This window comes from Symsagittifera roscoffensis, chromosome 1, assembly GCF_963678635.1.
Source record: "Symsagittifera roscoffensis chromosome 1, txSymRosc1.1, whole genome shotgun sequence".
Lineage (NCBI taxonomy): Eukaryota > Metazoa > Xenacoelomorpha > Acoela > Convolutidae > Symsagittifera > Symsagittifera roscoffensis.
Window position 1 is genome coordinate 95,695,971 of NC_087062.1, and position 20,060 is coordinate 95,716,030.

At 37.9% G+C, this 20,060-nt stretch overlaps 1 protein-coding gene and 40 non-coding genes across 41 annotated transcripts in view; 40 read left to right on the forward strand and 1 right to left on the reverse strand.

Moving 5' to 3' along the window:
* Nucleotides 1-20,060, reverse strand: part of LOC134857265 (serine dehydratase-like) — a 260,322-nt gene that overhangs the window by 203,737 nt on the left and 36,525 nt on the right. The window lies entirely within an intron of this gene.
* Nucleotides 11-82, forward strand: Trnae-uuc (transfer RNA glutamic acid (anticodon UUC)). Its single transcript has one exon. It is a non-coding gene; the product is annotated as a tRNA-Glu (tRNA).
* Nucleotides 579-650, forward strand: Trnae-uuc (transfer RNA glutamic acid (anticodon UUC)). Its single transcript has one exon. It is a non-coding gene; the product is annotated as a tRNA-Glu (tRNA).
* Trnae-uuc (transfer RNA glutamic acid (anticodon UUC)) lies at nucleotides 863-934 on the forward strand. The gene has a single exon. It is a non-coding gene; the product is annotated as a tRNA-Glu (tRNA).
* Nucleotides 1,147-1,218, forward strand: Trnae-uuc (transfer RNA glutamic acid (anticodon UUC)). Its single transcript has one exon. It is a non-coding gene; the product is annotated as a tRNA-Glu (tRNA).
* Trnae-uuc (transfer RNA glutamic acid (anticodon UUC)) lies at nucleotides 1,433-1,504 on the forward strand. The gene has a single exon. It is a non-coding gene; the product is annotated as a tRNA-Glu (tRNA).
* Nucleotides 1,718-1,789, forward strand: Trnae-uuc (transfer RNA glutamic acid (anticodon UUC)). Its single transcript has one exon. It is a non-coding gene; the product is annotated as a tRNA-Glu (tRNA).
* On the forward strand, nucleotides 2,001-2,072 carry Trnae-uuc (transfer RNA glutamic acid (anticodon UUC)). The gene has a single exon. It is a non-coding gene; the product is annotated as a tRNA-Glu (tRNA).
* Trnae-uuc (transfer RNA glutamic acid (anticodon UUC)) lies at nucleotides 2,285-2,356 on the forward strand. The gene has a single exon. It is a non-coding gene; the product is annotated as a tRNA-Glu (tRNA).
* On the forward strand, nucleotides 2,855-2,926 carry Trnae-uuc (transfer RNA glutamic acid (anticodon UUC)). Its single transcript has one exon. It is a non-coding gene; the product is annotated as a tRNA-Glu (tRNA).
* Trnae-uuc (transfer RNA glutamic acid (anticodon UUC)) lies at nucleotides 3,490-3,561 on the forward strand. Its single transcript has one exon. It is a non-coding gene; the product is annotated as a tRNA-Glu (tRNA).
* Trnae-uuc (transfer RNA glutamic acid (anticodon UUC)) lies at nucleotides 4,443-4,514 on the forward strand. The gene has a single exon. It is a non-coding gene; the product is annotated as a tRNA-Glu (tRNA).
* On the forward strand, nucleotides 6,210-6,281 carry Trnae-uuc (transfer RNA glutamic acid (anticodon UUC)). The gene has a single exon. It is a non-coding gene; the product is annotated as a tRNA-Glu (tRNA).
* Nucleotides 6,690-6,761, forward strand: Trnae-uuc (transfer RNA glutamic acid (anticodon UUC)). Its single transcript has one exon. It is a non-coding gene; the product is annotated as a tRNA-Glu (tRNA).
* Nucleotides 6,824-6,895, forward strand: Trnae-uuc (transfer RNA glutamic acid (anticodon UUC)). The gene has a single exon. It is a non-coding gene; the product is annotated as a tRNA-Glu (tRNA).
* Trnae-uuc (transfer RNA glutamic acid (anticodon UUC)) lies at nucleotides 8,239-8,310 on the forward strand. Its single transcript has one exon. It is a non-coding gene; the product is annotated as a tRNA-Glu (tRNA).
* Trnag-ucc (transfer RNA glycine (anticodon UCC)) lies at nucleotides 8,807-8,878 on the forward strand. The gene has a single exon. It is a non-coding gene; the product is annotated as a tRNA-Gly (tRNA).
* Nucleotides 10,225-10,296, forward strand: Trnae-uuc (transfer RNA glutamic acid (anticodon UUC)). The gene has a single exon. It is a non-coding gene; the product is annotated as a tRNA-Glu (tRNA).
* Nucleotides 10,793-10,864, forward strand: Trnae-uuc (transfer RNA glutamic acid (anticodon UUC)). The gene has a single exon. It is a non-coding gene; the product is annotated as a tRNA-Glu (tRNA).
* On the forward strand, nucleotides 11,926-11,997 carry Trnae-uuc (transfer RNA glutamic acid (anticodon UUC)). Its single transcript has one exon. It is a non-coding gene; the product is annotated as a tRNA-Glu (tRNA).
* Trnae-uuc (transfer RNA glutamic acid (anticodon UUC)) lies at nucleotides 12,206-12,277 on the forward strand. Its single transcript has one exon. It is a non-coding gene; the product is annotated as a tRNA-Glu (tRNA).
* On the forward strand, nucleotides 13,054-13,125 carry Trnae-uuc (transfer RNA glutamic acid (anticodon UUC)). The gene has a single exon. It is a non-coding gene; the product is annotated as a tRNA-Glu (tRNA).
* Nucleotides 13,334-13,405, forward strand: Trnae-uuc (transfer RNA glutamic acid (anticodon UUC)). Its single transcript has one exon. It is a non-coding gene; the product is annotated as a tRNA-Glu (tRNA).
* Trnae-uuc (transfer RNA glutamic acid (anticodon UUC)) lies at nucleotides 13,615-13,686 on the forward strand. The gene has a single exon. It is a non-coding gene; the product is annotated as a tRNA-Glu (tRNA).
* Trnae-uuc (transfer RNA glutamic acid (anticodon UUC)) lies at nucleotides 13,899-13,970 on the forward strand. The gene has a single exon. It is a non-coding gene; the product is annotated as a tRNA-Glu (tRNA).
* On the forward strand, nucleotides 14,464-14,535 carry Trnae-uuc (transfer RNA glutamic acid (anticodon UUC)). Its single transcript has one exon. It is a non-coding gene; the product is annotated as a tRNA-Glu (tRNA).
* Trnae-uuc (transfer RNA glutamic acid (anticodon UUC)) lies at nucleotides 14,748-14,819 on the forward strand. The gene has a single exon. It is a non-coding gene; the product is annotated as a tRNA-Glu (tRNA).
* Nucleotides 15,032-15,103, forward strand: Trnae-uuc (transfer RNA glutamic acid (anticodon UUC)). The gene has a single exon. It is a non-coding gene; the product is annotated as a tRNA-Glu (tRNA).
* Nucleotides 15,597-15,668, forward strand: Trnae-uuc (transfer RNA glutamic acid (anticodon UUC)). The gene has a single exon. It is a non-coding gene; the product is annotated as a tRNA-Glu (tRNA).
* On the forward strand, nucleotides 15,877-15,948 carry Trnae-uuc (transfer RNA glutamic acid (anticodon UUC)). The gene has a single exon. It is a non-coding gene; the product is annotated as a tRNA-Glu (tRNA).
* Nucleotides 16,161-16,232, forward strand: Trnae-uuc (transfer RNA glutamic acid (anticodon UUC)). Its single transcript has one exon. It is a non-coding gene; the product is annotated as a tRNA-Glu (tRNA).
* Trnae-uuc (transfer RNA glutamic acid (anticodon UUC)) lies at nucleotides 16,726-16,797 on the forward strand. The gene has a single exon. It is a non-coding gene; the product is annotated as a tRNA-Glu (tRNA).
* Nucleotides 17,006-17,077, forward strand: Trnae-uuc (transfer RNA glutamic acid (anticodon UUC)). The gene has a single exon. It is a non-coding gene; the product is annotated as a tRNA-Glu (tRNA).
* Trnae-uuc (transfer RNA glutamic acid (anticodon UUC)) lies at nucleotides 17,290-17,361 on the forward strand. The gene has a single exon. It is a non-coding gene; the product is annotated as a tRNA-Glu (tRNA).
* On the forward strand, nucleotides 17,571-17,642 carry Trnae-uuc (transfer RNA glutamic acid (anticodon UUC)). Its single transcript has one exon. It is a non-coding gene; the product is annotated as a tRNA-Glu (tRNA).
* Trnae-uuc (transfer RNA glutamic acid (anticodon UUC)) lies at nucleotides 17,855-17,926 on the forward strand. The gene has a single exon. It is a non-coding gene; the product is annotated as a tRNA-Glu (tRNA).
* On the forward strand, nucleotides 18,136-18,207 carry Trnae-uuc (transfer RNA glutamic acid (anticodon UUC)). Its single transcript has one exon. It is a non-coding gene; the product is annotated as a tRNA-Glu (tRNA).
* Trnae-uuc (transfer RNA glutamic acid (anticodon UUC)) lies at nucleotides 18,420-18,491 on the forward strand. Its single transcript has one exon. It is a non-coding gene; the product is annotated as a tRNA-Glu (tRNA).
* On the forward strand, nucleotides 18,985-19,056 carry Trnae-uuc (transfer RNA glutamic acid (anticodon UUC)). The gene has a single exon. It is a non-coding gene; the product is annotated as a tRNA-Glu (tRNA).
* Nucleotides 19,265-19,336, forward strand: Trnae-uuc (transfer RNA glutamic acid (anticodon UUC)). Its single transcript has one exon. It is a non-coding gene; the product is annotated as a tRNA-Glu (tRNA).
* On the forward strand, nucleotides 19,549-19,620 carry Trnae-uuc (transfer RNA glutamic acid (anticodon UUC)). Its single transcript has one exon. It is a non-coding gene; the product is annotated as a tRNA-Glu (tRNA).

Below are 20,060 nucleotides of genomic sequence, written 5' to 3' on the forward strand. Positions count from 1 at the left end.
CACGATCATATCCCAGTTGGTCTAGCGGTTAGGATTTGTGGCTTTCACCCACAAGGCCCGGGTTCGACTCCCAGACTGGGAAATCTATTACTTTTTTTATATTGATTTTTTCTTCCGAATAAATATTACGCTCAAATGAGTTCTTTGAAGTTGTATAGGATACACGAACACAAAAACGTTGAGAAATTAAATGGATTGGCGATAGTAGAAAAATTGTTCAACTTCATCTTTGAAAAGCAAAACTTGCCAATTAGGCGTTCACTTTATTGGGACAAAAAAAGAACTCAGGATCATATCCCAGTTGGTCTAGCAGTTAGGATTTGTGGCTTTCACCCACAAGGCCCGGGTTGGACTCCCGGACTCGGAAATGTATTAATTTTTTACATTGATTTTTTCTTCCGAATAACTATTACTCTCAAATGAGTTCTTTGAAGTTGTATAGGATACACAAACACAAAATGTTGAGAAACTACATGGATCGACCATAGTTGAAAACTTGTGCAAGTTCATCTTTGAATAGAAAACGTGCCAATTAGGCGTTCACTTTATTGGGACAAAAATAAGGACTCACGATCATATCCCAGTTGGTCTAGCGGTTAGGATTTGTGGTTTTCACCCACAAGGCCCGGGTTCGACTCCCGGACTGGGAAATCTATTACTTTTTTAAAATGATTTTTTCTTCCGAATAACTCTTACTCTCAAATTAGTTCTTTGAAGTTGTATAGGATACACGAACACAAAAACGTTGAGAAATTAAATGGATTGACGATAGTAGAAAACTTGTTAAACTTCATCTTTGAATAGCAAAACGTGCCAATTAGGCGTTCACTTTATTGGGAAAAAATAATAACTCAGGATCATATCCCAGTTGGTCTAGCAGTTAGGATTTGTGGCTTTCACCCACAAGGCCCGGGTTGGACTCCCGGACTGGGAAATCTATTACTTTTTTAAAATTGACTTTTTCTTCCGAATAACTATTACTCTCAAATGAGTGCTTTGAAGTTGTATAGGATACACAAACACAAAATGTTGAGAAACTACATGGATCGACCATAGTTGAAAACTTGTGCAAGTTCATCTTTGAATAGCAAAACGTACCAAATAGGCGTTCACTTTATTGGGAAAAAATAATAACTCAGGATCATATCCCAGTTGGTCTAGCAGTTAGGATTTGTGGCTTTCACCCACAAGGCCCGGGTTGGACTCCCGGACTGGGAAATCTATTACTTTTTTAAAATTGACTTTTTCTTCCGAATAACTATTACTCTCAAATGAGTTCTTTGAAGTTGTATAGGACACATGAACACAAAAACGTTGAGAAATTACAAGGATCGACCATAGTTGAAAACTTGTGCAACTTCATCTTTGAATAGCAAAACGTACCAAATAGGCGTTCACTTTATTGGGACAAAAATAAGGATTCACGCTCATATCCCAGTTGGTCTAGCGGTTAGGATTTGTGGCTTTCACCCACAAGGCCCGGGTTCGACTACCGGACTGGGAAATCTATTTGTTCTTTCAAATTGATTTTTCTTCCGAATAAATATTACGCTCAAATGAGTTCTTTGAATTTGTATAGGATACACGAACACAAAAACGTTGAGAAATTAAATGGATTGACGATAGTAGAAAACTTGTTCAACTTCATCTTTGAATAGCAAAACGTACCAATTAAGCGTTCACTTTATTGGGACAAAAATAAGGACTCACGATCATATCCCAGTTGGTCTAGCGGTTAGGATTTGTGGCTTTCACCCACAAGGCCCGGGTTCGACTCCCGGACTGGGAAATCTATTACTTTTTAAAATGATTTTTTCTTCCGAATAACTCTTACTCTCAAATTAGTTCTTTGAAGTTGTATAGGATACACGAACACAAAAACGTTGAGAAATTAAATGGATTGACGATAGTAGAAAACTTGTTAAACTTCATCTTTGAATAGCAAAACGTGCCAATTAGGCGTTCACTTTATTGGGAAAAAATAATAACTCAGGATCATATCCCAGTTGGTCTAGCAGTTAGGATTTGTGGCTTTCACCCACAAGGCCCGGGTTGGACTCCCGGACTGGGAAATCTATTACTTTTTTAAAATTGACTTTTTCTTCCGAATAACTATTACTCTCAAATGAGTTCTTTGAAGTTGTATAGGATACACAAACACAAAATGTTGAGAAACTACATGGATCGACCATAGTTGAAAACTTGTGCAAGTTCATCTTTGAATAGCAAAACGTACCAAATAGGCGTTCACTTTATTGGGAAAAAATAATAACTCAGGATCATATCCCAGTTGGTCTAGCAGTTAGGATTTGTGGCTTTCACCCACAAGGCCCGGGTTGGACTCCCGGACTGGGAAATCTATTACTTTTTTAAAATTGACTTTTTCTTCCGAATAACTATTACTCTCAAATGAGTTCTTTGAAGTTGTATAGGACACATGAACACAAAAACGTTGAGAAATTACAAGGATCGACCATAGTTGAAAACTTGTGCAACTTCATCTTTGAATAGCAAAACGTACCAAATAGGCGTTCACTTTATTGGGACAAAAATAAGGATTCACGCTCATATCCCAGTTGGTCTAGAGGTTAGGATTTGAGGCTTCCACACAAAAGGCCCGGGTTCGACTCCCGGACTGCGAAATCTATTACTTTTTTTAAATTGATTTTTTCTTCCAAATTACTGTTACGCTCAAATGTGTTTTTTGAAGTTGTATAGGATACACGAACAGAAAATGTTAAGAAACTACCTGGCTCGATCAAAGTAGAAAATTTTTGCAAGTTCATTTTTGAATAGAAAACGTGCCATTTAGGCGTTCACTTTATTGGGACAAAAATAAGGCCTCAGGATCATATCCCAGTTGGTCTAGCGGTTAGGATTTGTGGCTTTCACCCACAAGGCCCGGGTTCGACTCCCAGACTGGGAATTCTATTACTTTTTTATATTGATTTTTTCTTCCGAATAAATATTACGCTCAAATGAGTTCTTTGAAGTTGTATAGGATACACAAACACAAAAACGTTGAGAAATTAAATGGATTGGCGATAGTAGAAAAATTGTTGAACTTCATCTTTGAAAAGCAAAACTTGCCAATTAGGCGTTCACTTTATTGGGACAAAAAAAGAACTCAGGATCATATCCCAGTTGGTCTAGCAGTTCGGATTTGTGGCTTTCACCCACAAGGCCCGGGTTGGACTCCCGGACTGGGAAATGTATTACTTTTTTAAATTGATTTTTTCTTCCGAATAACTATTACTCTCAAATGAGTTCTTTGAAGTTGTATAGGATACACAAACACAAAATGTTGAGAAACTACATGGATCGACCATAGTTGAAAACTTGTGCAAGTTCATCTTTGAATAGAAAATGTGCCAATTAGGCGTTCACTTTATTGGGACAATCCCAGTTGGTCTAGCGGTTATCATATCCCAGTTGGTCTAGCGGTTCACTTTATTGGGACAATCCCAGTTGGTCTAGCGGTCTATCATATCCCAGTTGGTCTAGCGGTTAGGATTTGTGGCTTTCACCCACAAGGCCCGGGTTCGACTCCCGGACTGGGAAACATATTACTTTTTTTAAATTGATTTTTTCTTCCGACTAATTATTACGCTCAAATGAGTTCTTTGAATTTGTATAGGATACACGAACACAAAAACGTTGAGAAATTAAATGGATTGACGATAGTAGAAAACTTGTTCAACTTCATCTTTGAATAGCAAAACGTGCCAATTAAGCGTTCACTTTATTGGGACAAAATAAGAACTCAGGATCATACCCCAGTTGGTCTAGCGGTTAGGTATTCTGTCTTTCACTCACAAGGCCTGGGTTCGACTCCCGGACTGGGAAACCTATTACTTTTTTTAAATTGGTTTTTTCGAATAAACATTACGCTCAAATGAGTTCTTTGAAGTTGTATAGGATACACAAACAAAATGTTGAGAAACTACATGGATCGACCATAGTTGAAAACTTGTGCAAGTTTTTTCTTCCGAATAACTATTACTCTCAAATGAGTTCTTTGAAGTTGTATAGGATACACAAACACAAAATGTTGAGAAACTACATGGATCGACCATAGTTGAAAACTTGTGCAAGTTCATCTTTGAATAGAAAATGTGCCAATTAGGCGTTCACTTTATTGGGACAAATCCCAGTTGGTCTAGCGGTTAGGATCATATCCCAGTTGGTCTAGCGGTTAGGATTTGGACTCCCGGACTGGGAAATGTATTACTTTTTTAAATTGATTTTTTCTTCCGAATAACTATTACTCTCAAATGAGTTCTTTGAAGTTGTATAGGATACACAAACACAAAATGTTGAGAAACTACATGGATCGACCATAGTTGAAAACTTGTGCAAGTTCATCTTTGAATAGAAAATGTGCCAATTAGGCGTTCACTTTATTGGGACAAATCCCAGTTGGTCTAGCGGTTAGGATCATATCCCAGTTGGTCTAGCGGTTAGGATTTGTGGCTTTCACCCACAAGGCCCGGGTTCGACTCCCGGACTGGGAAACATATTACTTTTTTTAAATTGATTTTTCCTTCCGACTAATTATTACGCTCAAATGAGTTTTCAACTTGCACAAGTTGAAAACTTGTGCAAGTTCATCTTTGAATAGAAAATGTGCCAATTAGGCGTTCACTTTATTGGGACAAATCCCAGTTGGTCTAGCGGTTAGGATCATATCCCAGTTGGTCTAGCGGTTAGGATTTGGACTCCCGGACTGGGAAATGTATTACTTTTTTAAATTGATTTTTTCTTCCGAATAACTATTACTCTCAAATGAGTTCTTTGAAGTTGTATAGGATACATATCCCAGTTGGTCTAGCGGTTAGGATCATATCCCAGTTGGTCTAGCGGTTAGGATTTGGACTCCCGGACTGGGAAATGTATTACTTTTTTAAATTGATTGTTTCTTCCGAATAACTATTACTCTCAAATGAGTTCTTTGAAGTTGTATAGGATCATATCCCAGTTGGTCTAGCGGTTAGGATTTGTGGCTTTCACCCACAAGGCCCGGGTTCGACTCAACACAAACACATTACTCTTAACTATTACTCTCAAATGAGTTCTTTGAAGTTGTATAGGATCATATCCCAGTTGGTCTAGCGGTTAGGATTTGTGGCTTTCACCCACAAGGCCCGGGTTCGACTCAACACAAACACAAAATGTTGAGAAACTACATGGATCGACCATAGTTGAAAACTTGTGCAAGTTCATCTTTGAATAGAAAATGTGCCAATTAGGCGTTCACTTTATTGGGACAAATCCCAGTTGGTCTAGCGGTTAGGATCATATCCCAGTTGGTCTAGCGGTTAGGATTTGGACTCCCGGACTGGGAAATGTATTACTTTTTTAAATTGATTTTTTCTTCCGAATAACTATTACTCTCAAATGAGTTCTTTGAAGTTGTATAGGATCATATCCCAGTTGGTCTAGCGGTTAGGATTTGTGGCTTTCACCCACAAGGGTGAAAGCGGTTGGACTAGCGGTTTGGACTAGCGGTTATCCCAGTTGGTCTAGCGGTTAGGATTTGGACTCCCGGACTGGGAAATGTATTACTTTTTTAAATTGATTTTTTCTTCCGAATAACTATTACTCTCAAATGAGTTCTTTGAAGTTGTATAGGATCATATCCCAGTTGGTCTAGCGGTTAGGATTTGTTACGCTCACCGCTAGACCAACTGGGATATGATCCTATACAACTTCAAAGAACTATACAACTTAGGATTTGTTACGCTTAATTATTACGCTCAAATGAGTTCTTTGAATTTGTATAGGATACACGAACACAAAAACGTTGAGAAATTAAATGGATTTGAATAGAAAATGTGCCAATTAGGCGTTCACTTTATTGGGACAATCATATCCCAGTTGGTCTAGCGGCTAGGATTTGGACTCCCGGACTGGGAAATGTATTACTTTTTTAAATTGATTTTTTCTTCCGAATAACTATTACTCTCAAATGAGTTCTTTGAAGTTGTATAGGATCATATCCCAGTTGGTCTAGCGGTTAGGATTTGTGGCTTTCACCCACAAGGGTGAAAGCGGTTGGACTAGCGGTTTGGACTAGCGGTTATCCCAGTTGGTCTAGCGGTTAGGATTTGGACTCCCGGACTGGGAAATGTATTACTTTTTTAAATTGATTTTTTCTTCCGAATAACTATTACTCTCAAATGAGTTCTTTGAAGTTGTATAGGATCATATCCCAGTTGGTCTAGCGGTTAGGATTTGTGGCTTTCACCCACAAGGCCCGGGTTCGACTCCCGGACTGGGAAACATATTACTTTTTTTAAATTGATTTTTTCTTCCGACTAATTATTACGCTCAAATGAGTTCTTTGATATTGTATAGGATACACGAACACAAAAACGTTGAGAAATTAAATGGATTTGAATAGAAAATGTGCCAATTAGGCGTTCACTTTATTGGGACAATCATATCCCAGTTGGTCTAGATCATATCCCAGTTGATCCTGATCATATCCCAGATCATATCCCAGTTGGTCTAGCGGTTAGGATTTGTGGCTTTCACCCACAAGGCCCGGGTTCGAACACAAAAACGTTGAGAAATTAAATGGATTTGAATAGAAAATGTGCCAATTAGGCGTTCACTTTATTGGGACAATCATATCCCAGTTGGTCTAGATCATATCCCAGTTGGTCTAGATCATATCCCAGATCATATCCCAGTTGGTCTAGCGGTTAGGATTTGTGGCTTTCACCCACAAGGCCCGGGTTCGACTCCCGGACTGGGAAACATATTACTTTTTTTAAATTGATTTTTTCTTCCGACTAATTATTAGGTCGGAAGAATCATATCCCAGTTGGTCTAGCGGTTAGGATTTGTGGCTTTCACCCACAAGGCCCGGGTTCGACTCCCGGACTGGGAAACATATTTTTTTTTTTAATTGATTTTTTCTTCCGACTAATTATTACGCTCAAATGAGTTCTTTGAATTTGTATAGGATACACGAACACAAAAACGTTGAGAAATTAAATGGATTGACGATAGTAGAAAACTTGTTCAACTTCATCTTTGAATAGCAAAACGTGCCAATTAAGCGTTCACTTTATTGGGACAAAATAAGAACTCAGGATCATACCCCAGTTGGTCTAGCGGTTAGGTATTCTGTCTTTCACTCACAAGGCCTGGGTTCGACTCCCGGACTGGGAAACCTATTACTTTTTTTAAATTGGTTTTTTCGAATAAATATTACGCTCAAATGAGTTCTTTGAAGTTGTATAGGATACACAAACAAAATGTTGAGAAACTACATGGATCGACCATAGTTGAAAACTTGTGCAAGTTCATCTTTGAATAGAAAACGTGCCAATTTGGCGTTCATTTTATTGGGACAAAAATAAGGAGTCACGATCATATCCCAGTTGGTCTAGCGGTAGAGGATTTGTGGCTTTCACCTACAAGGCCCGGGTTCGACTGCCAGACTGGGAAATCTATTACTTTTTTATATTGATTTTTTCTTCCGAATAAATATTACGCTCAAATGAGTTCTTTGAAGTTGTATAGGATACACAAACACAAAAACGTTGAGAAATTAAATGGATTGGCGATAGTAGAAAAATTGTTCAACTTCATCTTTGAAAAGCAAAACTTGCCAATTAGGCGTTCACTTTATTGGGACAAAAAAAGAACTCAGGATCATATCCCAGTTGGTCTAGCAGTTCGGATTTGTGGCTTTCACCCACAAGGCCCGGGTTGGACTCCCGGACTGGGAAATGTATTACTTTTTTAAATTGATTTTTTCTTCCGAATAACTATTACTCTCAAATGAGTTCTTTGAAGTTGTATAGGATACACAAACACAAAATGTTGAGAAACTACATGGATCGACCATAGTTGAAAACTTGTGCAAGTTCATCTTTAAATAGAAAACGTGCCAATTAGGCGTTCACTTTATTGGGACAAAAATAAGGACTCACGATCATATCCCAGTTGGTCTAGCGGTTAGGATTTGTGGCTTTCACCAACAAGACCCGGGTTCGACTCCAGGACTGGGAAACATATTACTTTTTTTAAATTGATTTTTTCTTCCGACTAATTATTACGCTCAAATGAGTTCTTTGAATTTGTATAGGATACACGAACACAAAAACGTTGAGAAATTAAATGGATTGACGATAGTAGAAAACTTGTTCAACTTCATCTTTGAATAGCAAAACGTACCAATTAAGCGTTCATTTTATTGGGACAAAAGAAGAACTCGGGATCATATCCCAGTTGGTCTAGCGGTTAGGATTTGTGGCTTTCACCCACAAGGCCCGGGTTCGACTCCAGGACTGGGAAATCTATTACTTTTTTTAATTGATTTTTTCTTCCGAATAACTATTACTCTCAAATGAGTTCTTTGAAGTTGTATAGGATACACAAACACAAAATGTTGAGAAACTACATGGATCGACCATAGTTGAAAACTTGTGCAAGTTCATCTTTAAATAGAAAACGTGCCAATTAGGCGTTCACTTTATTGGGACAAAAATAAGGACTCACGATCATATCCCAGTTGGTCTAGCGGTTAGGATTTGTGGCTTTCACCAACAAGACCCGGGTTCGACTCCAGGACTGGGAAACCTATTACTTTTTTTTAATTGATTTTTTCTTCCGACTAATTATTACGCTCAAATGAGTTCTTTGAATTTGTATAGGATACACGAACACAAAAACGTTGAGAAATTAAATGGATTGACGATAGTAGAAAACTTGTTCAACTTCATCTTTGAATAGCAAAACGTACCAATTAAGCGTTCATTTTATTGGGACAAAAGAAGAACTCGGGATCATATCCCAGTTGGTCTAGCGGTTAGGATTTGTGGCTTCCACCCACAAGGCCCGGGTTCGACTCCAGGACTGGGAAATCTATTACTTTTTTTAATTGATTTTTTCTTCCGAATAACTATTACTCTCAAATGAGTTCTTTGAAGTTGTATAGGATACACAAACACAAAATGTTGAGAAACTACATGGATCGACCATAGTTGAAAACTTGTGCAAGTTCATCTTTAAATAGAAAACGTGCCAATTAGGCGTTCACTTTATTGGGACAAAAATAAGGACTCACGATCATATCCCAGTTGGTCTAGCGGTTAGGATTTGTGGCTTTCACCAACAAGACCCGGGTTCGACTCCAGGACTGGGAAATCTATTACTTTTTTAATTGATTTTTTCTTCCGAATAACTATTACTCTCAAATGAGTTCTTTGAAGTTGTATAGGATACACAAACACAAAATGTTGAGAAACTACATGGATCGACCATAGTTGAAAACTTGTGCAAGTTCATCTTTAAATAGAAAACGTGCCAATTTGGCGTTCATTTTATTGGGACAAAAATAAGGAGTCACGATCATATCCCAGTTGGTCTAGCGGTAGAGGATTTGTGGCTTTCACCTACAAGGCCCGGGTTCGACTGCCAGACTGGGAAATCTATTACTTTTTTATATTGATTTTTTCTTCCGAATAAATATTACGCTCAAATGAGTTCTTTGAAGTTGTATAGGATACACAAACACAAAAACGTTGAGAAATTAAATGGATTGGCGATAGTAGAAAAATTGTTCAACTTCATCTTTGAAAAGCAAAACTTGCCAATTAGGCGTTCACTTTATTGGGACAAAAAAAGAACTCAGGATCATATCCCAGTTGGTCTAGCAGTTCGGATTTGTGGCTTTCACCCACAAGGCCCGGGTTGGACTCCCGGACTGGGAAATGTATTACTTTTTTAAATTGATTTTTTCTTCCGAATAACTATTACTCTCAAATGAGTTCTTTGAAGTTGTATAGGATACACAAACACAAAATGTTGAGAAACTACATGGATCGACCATAGTTGAAAACTTGTGCAAGTTCATCTTTAAATAGAAAACGTGCCAATTAGGCGTTCACTTTATTGGGACAAAAATAAGGACTCACGATCATATCCCAGTTGGTCTAGCGGTTAGGATTTGTGGCTTTCACCAACACGACCCGGGTTCGACTCCAGGACTGGGAAACATATTACTTTTTTTAAATTCATTTTTTCTTCCGACTAATTATTACGCTCAAATGAGTTCTTTGAATTTGTATAGGATACACGAACACAAAAACGTTGAGAAATTAAATGGATTGACGATAGTAGAAAACTTGTTCAACTTCATCTTTGAATAGCAAAACGTACCAATTAAGCGTTCATTTTATTGGGACAAAAGAAGAACTCGGGATCATATCCCAGTTGGTCTAGCGGTTAGGATTTGTGGCTTTCACCCACAAGGCCCGGGTTCGACTCCAGGACTGGGAAATCTATTACTTTTTTTAATTGATTTTTTCTTCCGAATAACTATTACTCTCAAATGAGTTCTTTGAAGTTGTATAGGATACACAAACACAAAATGTTGAGAAACTACATGGATCGACCATAGTTGAAAACTTGTGCAAGTTCATCTTTAAATAGAAAACGTGCCAATTAGGCGTTCACTTTATTGGGACAAAAATAAGGACTCACGATCATATCCCAGTTGGTCTAGCGGTTAGGATTTGTGGCTTTCACCAACAAGACCCGGGTTCGACTCCAGGACTGGGAAACCTATTACTTTTTTTTAATTGATTTTTTCTTCCGACTAATTATTACGCTCAAATGAGTTCTTTGAATTTGTATAGGATACACGAACACAAAAACGTTGAGAAATTAAATGGATTGACGATAGTAGAAAACTTGTTCAACTTCATCTTTGAATAGCAAAACGTACCAATTAAGCGTTCATTTTATTGGGACAAAAGAAGAACTCGGGATCATATCCCAGTTGGTCTAGCGGTTAGGATTTGTGGCTTTCACCCACAAGGCCCGGGTTCGACTCCAGGACTGGGAAATCTATTACTTTTTTTAATTGATTTTTTCTTCCGAATAACTATTACTCTCAAATGAGTTCTTTGAAGTTGTATAGGATACACAAACACAAAATGTTGAGAAACTACATGGATCGACCATAGTTGAAAACTTGTGCAAGTTCATCTTTAAATAGAAAACGTGCCAATTAGGCGTTCACTTTATTGGGACAAAAATAAGGACTCACGATCATATCCCAGTTGGTCTAGCGGTTAGGATTTGTGGCTTTCACCAACAAGACCCGGGTTCGACTCCAGGACTGGGAAACCTATTACTTTTTTAAATTGATTTTTTCTTCCGAATAAATATTACGCTCAAATGAGTTCTTTGAAGTTGTATAGGATACACGAACACAAAAACGTTAAGAAATTAAATGGATTGACGATAGTAGAAAACTTGTTCAACTTCATCTTTGAATAGCAAAACGTGCCACTTAAGCGTTCACTTTATTGGGACAAAATAAGAACTCAGGATCATACCCCAGTTGTTCTAGCGGTTAGGATTTCTGCATTTCACTCACAAGGCCCGGGTTCGACTCCCGGACTGGGAAACCTATTACTTTTTTAAATTGATTTTTTTTCGAATAAATATTACGCTCAAATGAGTTCTTTGAAGTTGTATAGGATACACAAACCCAAAATGTTGAGAAACTACATGGATCGACCATAGTTGAAAACTTGTGCAAGTTCATCTTTGAATAGAAAACGTGCCAATTAGGCGTTCACTTTATTGGGACAAAAATAAGGACTCACGATCATATCCCAGTTGGTCTAGCGGTTAGGATTTGTGGCTTTCACCAACAAGACCCGGGTTCGACTCCAGGACTGGGAAACCTATTACTTTTTTTAAATTGATTTTTTCTTCCGAATAAATATTACGCTCAAATGAGTTCTTTGAAGTTGTATAGGATACACGAACACAAAAACGTTGAGAAATTAAATGGATTGACGATAGTAGAAAACTTGTTCAACTTCATCTTTGAATAGCAAAACGTGCCAATTAAGCGTTCACTTTATTGGGACAAAATAAGAACTCAGGATCATACCCCAGTTGGTCTAGCGGTTAGGATTTCTGTCTTTCACTCACAAGGCCCGGGTTCGACTCCCGGACTGGGAAACCTATTACTTTTTTTAAATTGATTTTTTTCGAATAAATATTACGCTCAAATGAGTTCTTTGAAGTTGTATAGGATACACAAACACAAAATGTTGAGAAACTACATGGATCGACCATAGTTGAAAACTTGTGCAAGTTCATCTTTGAATAGAAAACGTGCCAATTAGGCGTTCACTTTATTGGGACAAAATAAGAACTCGGGATCATATCCCAGTTGGTCTAGCGGTTAGGATTTGTGGCTTTCACCCACAAGGCCCGGGTTCGACTCCCGGACTGAGAAACCTATTACTTTTTTTAAATTGATTTTTTTCGAATAAATATTACGCTCAAATGAGTTCTTTGAAGTTGTATAGGATACACAAACACAAAATGTTGAGAAACTACATGGATCGACCATAGTTGAAAACTTGTGCAAGTTCATCTTTGAATAGCAAAACGTGCCAATTAAGCGTTCACTTTATTGGGACAAAATAAGAACTCAGGATCATACCTCAGTTGGTCTAGCGGTTAGGATTTCTGTATTTCACTCACAAGGCCCGGGTTCGACTCCCGGACTGGGAAACCTATTACTTTTTTTAAATTGATTTTTTTTCGAATAAATATTACGCTCAAATGAGTTCTTTGAAGTTGTATAGGATACACAAACCCAAAATGTTGAGAAACTACATGGATCGACCATAGTTGAAAACTTGTGCAAGTTCATCTTTGAATAGAAAACGTGCCAATTAGGCGTTCACTTTATTGGGACAAAAATAAGGACTCACGATCATATCCCAGTTGGTCTAGCGGTTAGGATTTGTGGCTTTCACCAACAAGACCCGGGTTCGACTCCAGGACTGGGAAACCTATTACTTTTTTTAAATTGATTTTTTCTTCCGAATAAATATTACGCTCAAATGAGTTCTTTGAAGTTGTATAGGATACACGAACACAAAAACGTTGAGAAATTAAATGGATTGACGATAGTAGAAAACTTGTTCAACTTCATCTTTGAATAGCAAAACGTGCCAATTAAGCGTTCACTTTATTGGGACAAAATAAGAACTCAGGATCATACCCCAGTTGGTCTAGCGGTTAGGATTTCTGTCTTTCACTCACAAGGCCCGGGTTCGACTCCCGGACTGGGAAACCTATTACTTTTTTTAAATTGATTTTTTTCGAATAAATATTACGCTCAAATGAGTTCTTTGAAGTTGTATAGGATACACAAACACAAAATGTTGAGAAACTACATGGATCGACCATAGTTGAAAACTTGTGCAAGTTCATCTTTGAATAGAAAACGTGCCAATTAGGCGTTCACTTTATTGGGACAAAATAAGAACTCGGGATCATATCCCAGTTGGTCTAGCGGTTAGGATTTGTGGCTTTCACCCACAAGGCCCGGGTTCGACTCCCGGACTGAGAAACCTATTACTTTTTTTAAATTGATTTTTTTCGAATAAATATTACGCTCAAATGAGTTCTTTGAAGTTGTATAGGATACACAAACACAAAATGTTGAGAAACTACATGGATCGACCATAGTTGAAAACTTGTGCAAGTTCATCTTTGAATAGCAAAACGTGCCAATTAAGCGTTCACTTTATTGGGACAAAATAAGAACTCAGGATCATACCCCAGTTGGTCTAGCGGTTAGGATTTCTGTCTTTCACTCACAAGGCCCGGGTTCGACTCCCGGACTGGGAAACCTATTACTTTTTTTAATTGATTTTTTCTTCCGAATAAATATTACGCTCAAATGAGTTCTTTGAAGTTGAATAGGATACACGAACACAAAAACGTTGAGAAATTAAATGGATTGACGATAGTAGAAAACTTGTTCAACTTCATCTTTGAATAGCAAAACGTGCCAATTAAGCGTTCACTTTATTGGGACAAAATAAGAACTCAGGATCATACCCCAGTTGGTCTAGCGGTTAGGATTTCTGTCTTTCACTCACAAGGCCCGGGTTCGACTCCCGGACTGGGAAACCTATTACTTTTTTTAAATTGATTTTTTTTCGAATAAATATTACGCTCAAATGAGTTCTTTGAAGTTGTATAGGATACACAAACACAAAATGTTGAGAAACTACATGGATCGACCATAGTTGAAAACTTGTGCAAGTTCATCTTTGAATAGAAAACGTGCCAATTAGGCGTTCACTTTTTGGGACAGAAATAAGGACTCACGATCATATCCCAGTTCGTCTAGCGGCTAGGAATTGTGGCTTTCACCCACAAGGCCCGGGTTCGACTCCCGGACTGGGCAATCTATTACTTTTTTTAATTGATTTTTTCTTCCGAATAAATATTACGCTCAAATGAGTTCTTTGAAGTTGTATAGGATACACGAACACAAAAACGTTGAGAAATTAAATGGATTGACGATAGTAGAAAACTTGTTCAACTTCATCTTTGAATAGCAAAACGTGCCAATTAAGCGTTCACTTTATTGGGACAAAATAAGAACTCAGGATCATACCCCAGTTGGTCTAGCGGTTAGGATTTCTGTCTTTCACTCACAAGGCCCGGGTTCGACTCCCGGACTGGGAAACCTATTACTTTTTTTAAATTGATTTTTTTCGAATAAATATTACGCTCAAATGAGTTCTTTGAAGTTGTATAGGATAGATACACAAACACAAAATGTTGAGAAACTACATGGATCGACCATAGTTGAAAACTTGTGCAAGTTCATCTTTGAATAGAAAACGTGCCAATTAGGCGTTCACTTTATTGGGACAAAATAAGAACTCGGGATCATATCCCAGTTGGTCTAGCGGTTAGGATTTGTGGCTTTCACCCACAAGGCCCGGGTTCGACTCCCGGACTGGGAAACCTATTACTTTTTTTAATTGATTTTTTCTTCCGAATAAATATTACGCTCAAATGAGTTCTTTGAAGTTGAATAGGATACACGAACACAAAAACGTTGAGAAATTAAATGGATTGACGATAGTAGAAAACTTGTTCAACTTCATCTTTGAATAGCAAAACGTGCCAATTAAGCGTTCACTTTATTGGGACAAAATAAGAACTCAGGATCATACCCCAGTTGGTCTAGCGGTTAGGATTTCTGTCTTTCACTCACAAGGCCCGGGTTCGACTCCCGGACTGGGAAACCTATTACTTTTTTTAAATTGATTTTTTTTCGAATAAATATTACGCTCAAATGAGTTCTTTGAAGTTGTATAGGATACACAAACACAAAATGTTGAGAAACTACATGGATCGACCATAGTTGAAAACTTGTGCAAGTTCATCTTTGAATAGAAAACGTGCCAATTAGGCGTTCACTTTTTGGGACAGAAATAAGGACTCACGATCATATCCCAGTTCGTCTAGCGGCTAGGAATTGTGGCATTCACCCACAAGGCCCGTGTTCGACTCCCGGACTGGGCAATCTATTACTTTTTTTAATTGATTTTTTCTTCCGAATAAATATTACGCTCATATGAGTTCTTTGAAGTTGTATAGGATACACGAACACAAAAACGTTGAGAAATTAAATGGATTGACGATAGTAGAAAACTTGTTCAACTTCATCTTTGAATAGCAAAACGTGCCAATTAAGCGTTCACTTTATTGGGACAAAATAAGAACTCAGGATCATACCCCAGTTGGTCTAGCGGTTAGGATTTCTGTCTTTCACTCACAAGGCCCGGGTTCGACTCCCGGACTGGGAAACCTATTACTTTTTTTAAATTGATTTTTTTCGAATAAATATTACGCTCAAATGAGTTCTTTGAAGTTGTATAGGATACACAAACACAAAATGTTGAGAAACTACATGGATCGACCATAGTTGAAAACTTGTGCAAGTTCATCTTTGAAAAGAAAACGTGCCAATTAGGCGTTCACTTTATTGGGACAAAATAAGAACTCGGGATCATATCCCAGTTGGTCTAGCGGTTAGGATTTGTGGCTTTCACCCACAAGGCCCGGGTTCGACTCCCGGACTGGGAAACCTATTACTTTTTTTAATTGATTTTTTCTTCCGAATAAATATTACGCTCAAATGAGTTCTTTGAAGTTGAATAGGATACACGAACACAAAAACGTTGAGAAATTAAATGGATTGACGATAGTAGAAAACTTGTTCAACTTCATCTTTGAATAGCAAAACGTGCCAATTAAGCGTTCACTTTATTGGGACAAAATAAGATCTCAGGATCATACCCCAGTTGGTCTAGCGGTTAGGATTTCTGTCTTTCACTCACAAGGCCCGGGTTCGACTCCCGGACTGGGAAACCTATTATTTTTTTTAAATTGATTTTTTTTCGAATAAATATTACGCTCAAATGAGTTCTTTGAAGTTGTATAGGATACACAAACACAAAATGTTGAGAAACTACATGGATCGACCATAGTTGAAAACTTGTGCAAGTTCATCTTTGAATAGAAAACGTGCCAATTAGGCGTTCACTTTTTGGGACAGAAATAAGGACTCACGATCATATCCCAGTTCGTCTAGCGGCTAGGAATTGTGGCTTTCACCCACAAGGCCCGGGTTCGACTCCCGGACTGGGCAATCTATTACTTTTTTTAATTGATTTTTTCTTCCGAATAAATATTACGCTCAAATGAGTTCTTTGAAGTTGTATAGGATACACGAACACAAAAACGTTGAGAAATTAAATGGATTGACGATAGTAGAAAACTTGTTCAACTTCATCTTTGAATAGCAAAACGTGCCAATTAAGCGTTCACTTTATTGGGACAGAATAAGAACTCAGGATCATACCCCAGTTGGTCTAGCGGTTAGGATTTCTGTCTTTCACTCACAAGGCCCGGGTTCGACTCCCGGACTGGGAAACCTATTACTTTTTTTAAATTGATTTTTTTCGAATAAATATTACGCTCAAATGAGTTCTTTGAAGTTGTATAGGATACACAAACACAAAATGTTGAGAAACTACATGGATCGACCATAGTTGAAAACTTGTGCAAGTTCATCTTTGAATAGAAAACGTGCCAATTAGGCGTTCACTTTATTGGGACAAAATAAGAACTCGGGATAATATCCCAGTTGGTCTAGCGGTTAGGATTTGTGGCTTTCACCCACAAGGCCCGGGTTCGACTCCCGGACTCGGAAACCTATTACTTTTTTTAATTGATTTTTTCTTCCGAATAAATATTACGCTCAAATGAGTTCTTTGAAGTTGAATAGGATACACGAACACAAAAACGTTGAGAAATTAAATGGATTGACGATAGTAGAAAACTTGTTCAACTTCATCTTTGAATAGCAAAACGTGCCAATTAAGCGTTCACTTTATTGGGACAAAATAAGAACTCAGGATCATACCCCAGTTGGTCTAGCGGTTAGGATTTCTGTCTTTCACTCACAAGGCCCGGGTTCGACTCCCGGACTGGGAAACCTATTACTTTTTTTAAATTGATTTTTTTTCGAATAAATATTACGCTCAAATGAGTTCTTTGAAGTTGTATAGGATACACAAACACAAAATGTTGAGAAACTACATGGATCGACCATAGTTGAAAACTTGTGCAAGTTCATCTTTGAATAGAAAACGTGCCAATTAGGCGTTCACTTTTTGGGACAGAAATAAGGACTCACGATCATATCCCAGTTCGTCTAGCGGCTAGGAATTGTGGCTTTCACCCACAAGGCCCGGGTTCGACTCCCGGACTGGGAAACCTATTACTTTTTTTAATTGATTTTTTCTTCCGAATAAATATTACGCTCAAATGAGTTCTTTGAAGTTGAATAGGATACACGAACACAAAAACGTTGAGAAATTAAATGGATTGACGATAGTAGAAAACTTGTTCAACTTCATCTTTGAATAGCAAAACGTGCCAATTAAGCGTTCACTTTATTGGGACAAAATAAGAACTCAGGATCATACCCCAGTTGGTCTAGCGGTTAGGATTTCTGTCTTTCACTCACAAGGCCCGGGTTCGACTCCCGGACTGGGAAACCTATTACTTTTTTTAAATTGATTTTTTTTCGAATAAATATTACGCTCAAATGAGTTCTTTGAAGTTGTATAGGATACACAAACACAAAATGTTGAGAAACTACATGGATCGACCATAGTTGAAAACTTGTGCAAGTTCATCTTTGAATAAAAAACGTGCCAATTAGGCGTTCACTTTATTGGGACAAAATAAGAACTCGGGATCATATCCCAGTTGGTCTAGCGGTTAGGATTTGTGGCTTTCACCCACAAGGCCCGGGTTCGACTCCCGGACTGGGAAACCTATTACTTTTTTTAATTGATTTTTTCTTCCGAATAAATATTACGCTCAAATGAGTTCTTTGAAGTTGAATAGGATACACGAACACAAAAACGTTGAGAAATTAAATGGATTGACGATAGTAGAAAACTTGTTCAACTTCATCTTTGAATAGCAAAACGTGCCAATTAAGCGTTCACTTTATTGGGACAAAATAAGAACTCAGGATCATACCCCAGTTGGTCTAGCGGTTAGGATTTCTGTCTTTCACTCACAAGGCCCGGGTTCGACTCCCGGACTGGGAAACCTATTACTTTTTTTAAATTGATTTTTTTTCGAATAAATATTACGCTCAAATGAGTTCTTTGAAGTTGTATAGGATACACAAACACAAAATGTTGAGAAACTACATGGATCGACCATAGTTGAAAACTTGTGCAAGTTCATCTTTGAATAGAAAACGTGCCAATTAGGCGTTCACTTTTTGGGACAGAAATAAGGACTCACGATCATATCCCAGTTCGTCTAGCGGCTAGGAATTGTGGCTTTCACCCACAAGGCCCGGGTTCGACTCCCGGACTGGGCAATCTATTACTTTTTTTAATTGATTTTTTCTTCCGAATAAATATTACGCTCAAATGAGTTCTTTGAAGTTGTATAGGATACACGAACACAAAAACGTTGAGAAATTAAATGGATTGACGATAGTAGAAAACTTGTTCAACTTCATCTTTGAATAGCAAAACGTGCCAATTAAGCGTTCACTTTATTGGGACAAAATAAGAACTCAGGATCATACCCCAGTTGGTCTAGCGGTTAGGATTTCTGTCTTTCACTCACAAGGCCCGGGTTCGACTCCCGGACTGGGAAACCTATTACTTTTTTTAAATTGATTTTTTTCGAATAAATATTACGCTCAAATGAGTTCTTTGAAGTTGTATAGGATACACAAACACAAAATGTTGAGAAACTACATGGATCGACCATAGTTGAAAACTTGTGCAAGTTCATCTTTGAATAGAAAACGTGCCAATTAGGCGTTCACTTTATTGGGACAAAATAAGAACTCGGGATCATATCCCAGTTGGTCTAGCGGTTAGGATTTGTGGCTTTCACCCACAAGGCCCGGGTTCGACTCCCGGACTGGGAAACCTATTACTTTTTTTAATTGATTTTTTCTTCCGAATAAATATTACGCTCAAATGAGTTCTTTGAAGTTGAATAGGATACACGAACACAAAAACGTTGAGAAATTAAATGGATTGACGATAGTAGAAAACTTGTTCAACTTCATCTTTGAATAGCAAAACGTGCCAATTAAGCGTTCACTTTATTGGGACAAAATAAGAACTCAGGATCATACCCCAGTTGGTCTAGCGGTTAGGATTTCTGTCTTTCACTCACAAGGCCCGGGTTCGACTCCCGGACTGGGAAACCTATTACTTTTTTTAAATTGATTTTTTTTCGAATAAATATTACGCTCAAATGAGTTCTTTGAAGTTGTATAGGATACACAAACACAAAATGTTGAGAAACTACATGGATCGACCATAGTTGAAAACTTGTGCAAGTTCATCTTTGAATAGAAAACGTGCCAATTAGGCGTTCACTTTTTGGGACAGAAATAAGGACTCACGATCATATCCCAGTTCGTCTAGCGGCTAGGAATTGTGGCTTTCACCCACAAGGCCCGGGTTCGACTCCCGGACTGGGCAATCTATTACTTTTTTTAATTGATTTTTTCTTCCGAATAAATATTACGCTCAAATGAGTTCTTTGAAGTTGTATAGGATACACGAACACAAAAACGTTGAGAAATTAAATGGATTGACGATAGTAGAAAACTTGTTCAACTTCATCTTTGAATAGCAAAA